The sequence below is a fragment of the Palaemon carinicauda genome, chromosome 5 (assembly GCF_036898095.1).
Source record: "Palaemon carinicauda isolate YSFRI2023 chromosome 5, ASM3689809v2, whole genome shotgun sequence".
Classification (NCBI taxonomy): domain Eukaryota; kingdom Metazoa; phylum Arthropoda; class Malacostraca; order Decapoda; family Palaemonidae; genus Palaemon; species Palaemon carinicauda.
Window position 1 is genome coordinate 164,922,844 of NC_090729.1, and position 12,602 is coordinate 164,935,445.

The 12,602-nt window shown below is 32.6% G+C and overlaps 1 long non-coding RNA gene across 2 annotated transcripts in view; it reads left to right on the forward strand.

Annotated features, from left to right (window-relative positions):
- Positions 1-12,602, forward strand: part of LOC137640645 (uncharacterized) — a 770,193-nt gene that overhangs the window by 491,056 nt on the left and 266,535 nt on the right. For both annotated transcript variants that reach the window (XR_011044432.1, XR_011044433.1), the window contains exon 4: positions 4,979-5,012. This is a non-coding gene — a long non-coding RNA (uncharacterized lncRNA). The remainder of the gene's footprint in view (positions 1-4,978; positions 5,013-12,602) is intronic.

The following is a 12,602-nucleotide window of genomic DNA, read 5'->3' on the forward strand; positions in this document are numbered from 1 at the left end:
ATCCAAATAAATAACTATCTTTCTTTAATTAACCATTGTAGACACCGAATTCCGTGATAAATTAATTAGGAAACCTAGCATTATCATCCACAAACGGTCTAAAAGAGTCCTAAAAGTCTTATTCAATGTAATTCCTTTTCATGGCCGGCCTTTGCTATCGCCCCCATCCTTTCGCGTTTAAGCATCTCATTTCGGACATCTCTCCATTTGAATTCCGGCTGGAAAAACAGTCCGGGGAAAACCCGAAAGAGAACAAAAACGAGATTGGAAAATTAAACGACGGAGTTAGTGCCGTGACGTGATGGCGGCTGCTAACGGTTCTCTAGAGAATTCCGACTCTGGATAATTTTCATTAGAGCTGCGTTCTGTTAATGAACATATGAGCCGGGGGAGCCGTTCCACAGCCGGCGAAGGGGGGAAGGCGGCTGGGCTATCTTTCGCCGGATGGGCCTAATGTACAAGAGGGAGGGGAGAAGATGCAAGAAAAGATTCGCATTACAAGCAAGCTTACTTTTTTTTTCTTTTATCTAGAAGTATACATTTACAATCTTTACAGTTTATAATGTATATACATGCTAATATGTTTAAATGAATACATTTTTTAATTAACATTTATTCACAGTTGCACCTTTCATTAATATCCGAGGCGGGTATTTTATTTTTATTATTTTTTTTTTTTTTTGGCTGCTTGCGTGTGTGTTTTATAAGTGTGTCAAGATATGATCATATTAGAATCCGTATCAATATTTGATTATTTCTAATAATTCATGAAGCAAATTATATTCTAATAATTTTTGGTAACGATTAATTCACACTTTTTCAAATATTTTTATAAGGATTCCAAAAGGATAATCAATAATACAGAACACGTGTAAGGTATTTATTCCTGAACTTGAATTTTTACCTTGGAAAGAAATCATAGAAAAAGAATTTATTTTGCCTTATCTTAATTCTTAGAAGATCCCGTCTCCGGTAACCGACCATGTTATAGAAGAATGGTACGAATGAGAATGAAACTGTCAAAATATTAGAAATATTAAATGTTTATAAGCTCCAGGAACAAAAGAGCCATATGAATTTTATAGTGAATTATGAAATGAATATTCTCTCAGTGAAAAACCATAATTTGATTCCATATTATTATTATTATTATTATTATTATTATTATTATTATTATTATTATTACTTGCTAAGCTACAACCCTAGCTGAAAAAGTAAGATGCATTAAGCCCAAGGGCTCCAACAGGGAAAATAGCCCAGTGAGGAAAGGAAAAAAGGAAAATAAAATATTTCAAGAGTAACAACATCAAAATGAATGTCTCTTATTTAAACTTTAAACAAAACAAGAGGAATAGAAATAAGATAGAATTGTGTGCTTGCGTGTACCCTCAAGCAAGAGAACTCTAACCCAAGACAGTTGAAGACCCTGGTACAGAGGCTATGGCACGTTTATGCCTTGCTAAATAACAAGAAATGTTTGTACTGTTTACAATTGGACTTTTTTTATTTGTATAAACGTATCAATGAGTTGAATATCCAAATGCATTGGTTGGGATGAGAAGAGCGAAGAGCGTTTATAAAAAGAATAACCTTTCGGGTGTTCATTCTTGAGGTATAAGAATTCATTACTAAAAACATGTTTTTGGATCAGTGTGTGTGTGTGTGTGTGTATATATATATATATATATATATATATATATATATATATATATATATATATATATATATATATATATATATATATATATATATATATATTTATATGTAGAATGTACATGTATATATCAATCTATTTATTTATCTATCTATCTATATACAAGTGTGTGCGTTCGTGTGTAATTATTTCTTGATTTACTTCTTATAGCCATGAGCTGAAACACCTGGAATAAGCTTTTTCTGCAACAAAATTTTAAGATGTAATGATAAATCCAACTCTATTTCTTTGCTCGATTTTCCCCATTTTCTCTCTAGTTTGGGCCACTGCTTTCCTTTTTGATAATTCCCCTTCCTATTTTCCTTCAACTTTTTCTCTTTCATTTATTTTATTTCGTCTTTCAACTTCATCCTTGACTCAGAGGAAAATTACATTGTCAGGGTAAAATATGTTCTGTTCACGTTTTATTCTTCAAAGAGACCAAGTAATAAAGGGGAGTTAAGGGAATTAACTCCCCAAGGTGTTGACAGGTCTTATTCCTTTTGGGACTAGACAATTTTAAACTTGAATCATAGCTATTTCACTGGGTCTGCAGCCAGTCCGGTTTTTAAACCAAAAAAGGGAGGTGGGAAGTGGGAGTCCTCTCGATTGCGTAGTTTCCTCTTTTAATCATTTTCTTTTCGCAAAGTTGAGAGATTTCTTTTTTTTTTCACGTCCTTAAACCTTCTCTTAATCGAAAAATTTAAAAGCGAGTAATCATAAATTTAGCATTTCATGTACAGTTGGACACAGTGATTCCTGGTTCACCTCGTTCTAAGGAAATGTACCCTGTGTAACCACGCTGTAGCTAGAGATTTCAGAGGTGGTGGGTACGGCTAACTGCCGGAACTTGCCGCGCAGTAAGGGTATAATAGGGTGCACTTTCCTAGAGCGAGGTGTGCTAGGAATTCCTGTGTCCATTTGTACGTAGTATCTATAGTTTGCTGTTTAAGGATATATTTCAATAGGCCATGTACGTACTTGTACATCAACGAGCTATGGCACTGTTTTCTATACATAGGTGCCATTCTAAAGTAGCCCACACACAATGCTTACAAATATAGACAGAGTCTTGCGTAAGCATTCAAGAAATAAACCACGTATACACACATGCACGTATGTTAGCTGGCACACAAACACACACGCGTGTGCACAAACATAAATCTCTTTATTAGAGGGTGGAGTGAAGTGTGATCGATGAAGTGAACAGAAAGGCTGTAGAAAATGACCTTTCTGGAGTGCTTCGCTATCTACACCATCGGGGAGCACGTGTCTCCTTCTACCATTTCAAATAAAAAGAGAATCACTAATAACAGTTACTGGAGATTTTACGTATACAATTATCCTCTCTCTCTCTCTCTCTCTCTCTCTCTCTCTCTCTCTCTCTCTCTCTCTCTCTCTCTCTCTCTCTCTCTCAAAGACATTTTCTGTTGATTTGCATATCTGCATTTCAGTTGGACAAAAATTGTTGACATTATTTATTTTGCTTCGTCGTAACCTAATTACGACGTCGTCGTCGTTTCTTATTTCTACATTCCCTTTGTAACTTTTTTTTTTCTATTTGCAACAGTAAATGAACTTGTCTTATATATTTTTCCTTTGAGTCAGTCTGTTTATAGATTATCCTTCCTAATAAATGGGATGTCTTCATTAATTGAACCTTCATGACGACAGCATCAAAGATGATGATATTAATGATACTTCAGATTCTCCTTTTTTTCTTTTTTCTTTTTTTTCGACAACAAAGGGGGTCCATCAAAAGAACTACAGTTTTAATTGGTGTTGGATTGAAAGTCTTGTTGGCAGATGATTTATGATTCTTTTAAGAATTTGTAATGAGTGGTGTTCTTTTCTTTATTCCCTAAGAAAAGCTTTACAAAATAAACTTTCTTACAAGGAATACAAAAGGGAAGTTATTTTTTTCTTAACCTTTAAAGATTTCTGACTTTTTCACCTTCAATATCCTAGTTGGAGGGCAATGATAAATTTAACGATTATGAATTTTTTTGTTCTCTTAAGCGTTAATAAAGTAAAGTGAACAAATAACCTGTTTTAAAGCATAAAAGGTTGTATACTAGTATATTTTTCTGACCTATAATTGCAGACGATTTGGGGAGATGAAAATTCAAAGTTGAATTACTCTGAAGGACTAAAACCATTCTCTCTCTCTCTCTCTCTCTCTCTCTCTCTCTCTCTCTCTCTCTCTCTCTCTCTCTCTCTCTCTCTCGGATGTTTAAGTGATTCGATTAGATCTTCTGGTAAGTTTTTGACGCATGAATTTCCTCTCACACAAATCTCTCTTTTACCACAAGAATGTATCGTTGCGTCCGTTCATACACACACAGACAAATTTATATATATATATATATATATATATATATATATATATATATATATATATATATATATATATATGTATATATATATATATATATATATATATATATATATATATATATGTATATATATATATATATATATATATATATATATATATACATATATATATATAAATATAGTAGGTTGGCCTGGGCACCAGCCGCCCGTTGGTATACTACCGCTAGAGAGTTATGGGGTCCTTTGACTGACCAGACAGTACTACATAGGACCCTTCTCTCTGGTTACGGTTCTTTCCCCTTTCCTACACAGACACCGAATAGTCTAGCCTATTCTTTACAGATTCTCCCCTGTCCTTAGACACCATACACCTGACAACACTGAGATTGTCAAACAATTCTTCTTCACCCAAGGGGTTAACTACTGTACTGTAATTGTTCAGTGGCTACTTTCCTCTTGGTAAGGGTAGTAGAGACTCTTTAGCTATGGTAAGCAGCTCTTCTAGGAGAAGGACACTCCAAAATCAAACCATTGTTTTCTAGTCTTGGGTAGTGCCATAGCCTCTGTACCATGGTCTTCCACTGTCTTGGGTTAGAGTTCTCTTGCTTGAGGGTACACTCGGGCACACTTTATCTAGTTTCTCTTACTCTTGTTTTGTTAAAGTTTTTATAGGAAATATTTATTTTAATGTTGTCACTATACTTGAAATATTCTATTTTTCTTTATTTCCTTTCCTGACTGGGCTATTATCCCTGTTGGGGCCCCTGGGCTTATAGCGTCCTGCTTTTCCAACTAGGGTTGTAGCTTAGCATTTAATAATAATAATAGTAATAATAATAATATAGATATACTGTGCTTTATACGGACAATGTTCATTTTGTGTGTTTACTGATTATTTTCGAAGGCACATCTTATATATTCCTATTAATTTCTGTTTCATTCTTACAGATTTTGAGAAGAACGAACATCAGTACGGCTAACGGTGAGTGAAAATTTATCATACAAATGTTAGAAAAAAAAATTAAATATAAGAGTTTGAATGTGTTCATGCTCGCGGTAAAAGCTGTTTCATAATGTATTATTTTTTATTTTTTTATTTGTTTATTTTTTTTTTTTACTCGCTATCAATTTTAATTTCCTGCGTACTGGCTAGTTTATACTGCTGGGACTTTTATATTGTAGTTGTTTTTAATTTCTTATGCATCTTTTACATAATATAATGGTACACTACATATGTTTTTATTGTGATCGGATTATTTCATTCTTTTCTGAATGTATATATATATATATATATATATATATATATATATATATATATATATATATATATATATATATATATATAAAATGTCCCATGTCAACGGATAATGAGACATCGGAACATGGGTGTTTCACTTTACTACAGAAAGGTTTGTGAATATACTTGTACACAGCCGATACCTTGTCTACCGATCTCCCAAATGGTACTGACTAACCCTCTGTAAGCAAGATGCAATCTTGCTCTATCAACATGCTGATTTGTTAGGTTTTGTGGAATTCTCCACTGTGATGGAAATATACTGTCAAACACATCACCTTATGAGGCTAGGGATACGTCACGTATAACAGAGTTCAGTGATCGCGCCCTCCAATTTATGACACTCATAGTACTCAAAAAAGTTCATTAAACTCACTATATAAAACACATGTTTTGCATACAAGGATTAGGACATATATATATATATATATATATATATATATATATATATATATATATATATATATATATATATATATATATGCATGCATATATATGCACACACACACATATATGTATATATATATATATATAATATATATATATATATATATATATATATATATATATATATATATATATATATATGCATATATATAAATAAATGCATTTAAATAAATTATTATTAGCAAATACACATTTGCAACGGTTTAAACAAGTAGTTTACTCGATGTGCTCTTCATTAGAAGCTGGGCCAATTTTTTTTTTTATAATATTTAGTATCGTAGCCCCTATTAACTTCTGACTAATTAATTTTTTTGTGAATAAAAAAATTCATTATGCATTTTACGTCGCATATGCTCAAGTCATATAGATCTGTCTAATTTGGGTGAGTTTCACTTTTTTCAATATATTTTCTAAATATTCTTTTTCAATTTCTCTTTTCATGAAATTAACTTTTCTCTGCCGTCGGCGTTTTCTCTAAAGTTGTTCAGAAGTTGTGAATATATAGAAATCTGATTTAGTAAATTTTCAAGCGGCGAACGTTGGATTTTGATTTTGTAACTCTGCCAGTATTATTCTAGTTTCCTAACACCGGCCATTTGATTTTAATTTTCCAACTGCACCAATGGGATTTTCATTTCTAACTGCATATGTATGATTTTGATTTTATAACTGCAACTGTCTGATTTTAATTTTCTAACCACATCTGTCTTATTTCAAGTTCCTAATTGCGTCCGTCTGATATTTATCTTTAAACTTCGCCCCTGGAATTTTATGTTACATCTGTACCCATCTATTTCCAATCTTCTAATTGTGACCGTTTAATTGTAATTTTCGCTCTACGCCCATCTAAGTTTTAATTTATAATCAATAGTTTGAGTTTAATTTTTTATTATACTGGTCTTATTTGGATTTTCTAACTGCGCCCATCGGTTTGGTATTTTTTAACAACCTTGAGGTTAATTATATATTCTAACTGTGCCCTCCTGATTTTCTCAACTTTCCAATGTTTCTCTTCTGATATTAACTTTCTAACCATGCTGGTCTGATTTTCATAATTTTAATCACACTTCTCTTTTTCTCTTTCTTTTTTAATCTTTGTCGTTTGATTCGATTAAATTACAATCCATACTCCTCTTATTTTTATGAACATTTTAACCATACCCGTCTGATGTTAACCTTTTATCCATGCTTGTCTGATATTCTTACATTTCTAAAGATGTTCATATGTATTTCTTAACTTTCTAACCATATTCGTCTAATTTTCATAATTTTATAACAGCGCGTATCTGATTTTAATTTTGATTCATTCCGTCTTTTATTTCTAAAGTCCCCTTTTGCATTTTCTTAATTTCCTGACAGCTACCATCTGTTTTCATGATTTTCTAATTTCTTTTACATGATTTTTTTTATTTTTTCAATCGTGCATGTTAATAATCTTAATTTTCTAACTACATCCATCCGATTATATTAATCTTGTAATTACGCAGCTGAATTTCATAAATTTCCACGTGTCCCCATCTGTTTTTTAACTGCCCCTTCTGATTTTCTTAATTTCATAACTGGCCCATTTTGATTTTCATATTTTCTTAATATTTTAACTATGCCCTTCTGTTTTCCGTACATTTTCTAGCTAACCACGTTCTGATCCTCTTACCTACCCAACTACCTACTGTTAGTTCCATGATATGTAAACATCACAATGGTCTTGATTATCAGTCATCATTCTTTATTGATTGATATACTGTAAGTGTCCACTATACCACGGGTAGGGGTTGCCCCATATTTCTAAATCTCCTATAGCCAAGGCAGCGAGAACTGGAAGATAAGAGTTAGGCATCTGGATTTACAGGGATTCTCCTCCTTGTGCCACATCTGCACATTGCCTTTCTCTCTCTCTCTCTCTCTCTCTCTCTCTCTCTCTCTCTCTCTCTCTCTCTCTCTCTCTCTCTCTCTCTCTCTCTCTGAAGTGGTGTATTTCAGAAATTGTTTCTGAGATTATAACTTTTGTTTAACACCATCATTGAGGTAAGATTCAAGGTGGTTTATTTTGTATAAAGCTTAGCCTAAACGCTGACATATATGCATGGGCCCTCCAGATGTTGCTGCTACACACACTGACGCACCCTTTCCAGGTGGACCTTCTTCCGACTTCAAGCTCGCCATATTACCATCTTCATAGCCAAACTATGGCAGTTATCTGCAAAGTGAACAGGCACTTCTTGGAACAAAAGGTAGATAAATGGAGAGAGAGAGAGAGAGAGAGAGAGAGAGAGAGAGAGAGAGAGAGAGAGAGAGAGAGAGAGAGAGAGAGAGAGAGAGAGAGAGAAATACACTAATAAGAGAGAGAGAAATCTCAGAAATACACTAATAAGAGAGAGAGAGATGCGGGTTGGAGGTGAGACGATGATATATAGTGACATGGTACTATTTGGGGAATCCGGATAAGGAATAGGTGCCCTACCCTATCGTCCATTTCTGGCTGTGTTGGTCATACTAATTAATATTCTGATTTTTATATTGTTCTTCTGTCCAAGTTTTCCTCGCATCACTTGGTTTCCCTCATCTGCAAGCTGCACCTCCTTTTTTATTAATTTTTTTAATTTGTATCAACATTGTTTTAATTCTGTTACAAAATGTTTTTAGCTTTACATAGTTTTGATAAGACGTGAGATTTTAAACTCTGTTATTTCATATATATTCGAGATCTTTGAATCTGTTTACCCTCTAATTTTATAACGGAACCTACACCATTCTCTCTCTCTCTCTCTCTCTCTCTCTCTCTCTCTCTCTCTCTCTCTCTCTCTCTCTCTCTCTCTCTCTCTCTCTCTCTCTCTCTCGTTTAAGATGTATATGCATAGACTTTTCAGTGATGTCAGAAGGAAATAATGATCTATATTACGTTGGTTTGGTGAATAAAGATAATTGCATAAGAATTTTCATACTTTCTGCTCTTTTCCAAGGTTCTTGAAAAGAGAAATGAAGTTGTTAGCTTAAGTCGGTATATTGGTTTTTATAGTCTCGTTAAGCTGAGTTGATTTTTTTTTACCTTTCATGCTATTTTGGGATTGACCAGCATTAGTCAGTCTTCCTATTTCGCAGCAAATGTCAGACTGAAACAAATATTTTTAAACTCGTTCTTTTACCTAGAAAGAACTTGGGAGTTCATCTGTTATTCTTGCGTATTAAAGAATTTAGGTTTGATCTCTATTACTATTCAGCATAGCATCTCGCAATCCTCGTGAATTTGCACGATAACAGAACAATGATCTGCCTGTGACATGGAGAAATATTTGTGGCTCAGTTTGTTTTTCTCTATTTCTTTGAGTCACCAGAATTACATAAAGTTATCACCTATTTTTCTCTTCTTTTTTTTCCTCTCAAAGATGGGTGGCAATGATATATTAAGTTTGGGAGAATTTCATATTTAGAGAAGTGACCTTTTAGCAGTCTGGGTTTGTTGGCAGAATGGATTCTACATAATTGGGATACTAAAAGTACACGACCCGTCAAAAAGGACAGCTAAATATTTAGACACATATGAACACACATTCAACCCTTCCCAAACGTTCTCCCTTTCCTAACTACAACACAAGTTTCGGAAAATTGTTGGAGATTGTGGTTTTCTAGTGTACCTCTCGGGGTACCCCCTCCCACCAGGATACGACTACTCCCTTTCCTCTTACCTGAGGGGCGGCAAGAGATCGAGTAATTATGTCTGTCAATACCACTGACCTTGCACGGAAAGATATATGTACTGTATATATATATATATATATATATATATATATATATATATATATATATATATATATATATATATATATATATATATATATATATATATATATATATATGTATATATATATATGAATATATATGTGAATATATATATATATATATATATATATATATATATATATATATATATATATATATATATATATATATATAAACACGTATATATACACGTGTATATACACGTGTATATACATATATATATATGTATATATGTGTGTGTATATATATATACATCTATCTATCTATCTATCGGGTTGCTGTCGCCCAACCGTCTTGTTCCTTTTGTTTTAGCTATGCACGCACTTCCGGTAGCCAATATAGTACCACTTAAGTTACTATTGATAGTAGACGTATCTCTCGTTAGGTTAATCTACTTCGGAGCCCCATGTCAGTCTTTTTACAAAGCCAGCTTGATTTAAAAGATCCATTCAACATACTAATAGACCTTTATTTAGTCTTTGATGCACTTCGTGATCCGCCTAACAGTTTCATTGCAACTATCATGGTGTTATAACTTTTTTTTTTACTTGCAAAACAAATCGGTATCTTTCAAGAAAATACTCAATACCAAACAAGGATTTTTGTTGAATGTAAAATGTATGTAATCCTCACCTTGGATATCAACTTAATTATAGGTGATATATATATATATATATATATATATATATATATATATATATATATATATATATATATATATATATATATATATATTATATATATGTATATATATGTATATATATATATAATTTATATATGTATATATATATATATAAATATTTATATAGATATATATATATATATATATATATATATAAATATATATATAAATATTAAATATATATATATATTTATATATTTATATATATTTATATATATATATTTATATATATATATTTTATATATATTTACACACACACACACACACACACACACACACATATATATATATATATATATATATATATATATATATATATATATATATATATATATATATATATACACCCTTTTGTGAAAGGGGATACTTTAACGAGTTGAAAGAGCATGGGTATCGCCATGATCAACAAAGCTGTGTACGGGTCACCCACACAAGGTTGGTTTGCTGTGAGCGATCAGACGAAAATCTCCCACCATCATCAATCCGCAGTGGCCAGCGGGGTGATAAACACTGACCAAACCCCAGACATGAATTGACATGTCTGAGGCCTTATCCTGCAGTGGACTAGAAACGGCTCCATTTGTTGTTGTATTACATATACAGTATTATGCTTATTTACATTATATATATATTTATATCTTGCTCGTATATATATATATATATATATATATATATATATATATATATATATATATATATATATATAAGTATATATATAAGTATAAATATATATATGTATATATTTATATAAATGTATTTATATATATATAAATATATATATGTATGTATATATACTATATACATATATATGCACATTACATATATACTATATATATATATATATATATATATATATATATATATATATATATATATATATATATATATGTATAATGTATATATATACTGTATACATATATATGCACATTACATATATACTATGTATATACATAATATTTATATATATAATATATATATATGCGTATATATATATATATATATATATATATATATATATATATATATATATATATATAATTTTCATAGAAGAGAATTGCCTTAGTAGCGTCATATTTCCTATAGAAATCCTCAAATTTTCTTGTTTTTTTTTTCAGATTCTTAAGCGTTATCCTTCTGGTTAGAGAATCAATGATTATTCCATTCCATTTATTCTATCACTACAGCACTGTTTCGACAATCCTTTCTCTTTATCAGTTGATTATTAATGATCATTGTATTACAATTCCTTTGACATATAAGTGTTTAGATGAAATTGTTTGATAAATTTAAGAAAAAAATATTTTCAATGCAACAAAAAGGAAAAATTTCAAAATTTCAAAATTTATAGATATTATATGATAAGAAAATTAACGATGTTTTGAAATATATCTGTACGAACACACAAACACGTACATAAAAACACAAATACAAGACTAGTACAGACATGCACCATCACATGATTAAGGTTTAAAAGTCAACCATGAATGGCAGAGGTAAGGGAGAGTGACAATGTCCTTGCAAGGGTTAAGATCAGCGTCCAAGCCCCCTCTCCACCCAAGCTAGGACTAGGGAGGGTCAGGCAATGACTGCTAATGACTCCGCAAGTAGACCTAAAGGCTTCCCCAACCCCCCTCCCCCTCCTTAGCAGACACTACAAGAAACTATCGAGCTTGGGCATCACTCGAACTCCAGACCGTCAGATCGCTAGGCAGGGACGTTTTCAAAAGGCCAGGGTCAGGGTCATGCATGGACTGATGTCACCCGAAAGCAGAATCGCCTTAAAGGTTTAAAGGCCGGTCATGAATGGCAGAGGCAATGGACAGTGACATTGTCCTATCATTTAGGACAATGCCCTAGAGACTGACCATATATACATAAGATCAGTGCCTAAGCCTACTTCGCCATTTAAGCTAGGACCAAGGAGGGACAGGCAATGGCTGCTGATGTCTCAGTAGATAGACCTATAGGATCCTCAAACTCCCCCATCTTTAGCTTGCAAGGATGGTGATGTTGCAGCGACCAAAGAAACTATCGAGTTTGAGCGGGACTCGAACCCCAGTCTGGCGTTCACCAGTCAGGGACGTTAGCACATCGGCCACCACAACCCTATAGAAGAGGGCATGCTCAGTGTATGTAGAGTTCAACACGATGAGCCTGATTTGTAAATACATGAGAGGTTAATAATTCGATGGTTAAGTACATACAGTATATGTCGCGCTTATTATTGTTATGCTTTTGTGTATTTTTTTTTTAAATCACCCTTGTCAGCTAAGGATGGGGTGTATGGGGGAGCATTTAGGTCTACCTGCGGAGATATCAGCAGCCATTGCCTGGCCCTCTCTGGTCTTAGCTTGGGTGGATTGCGGGCT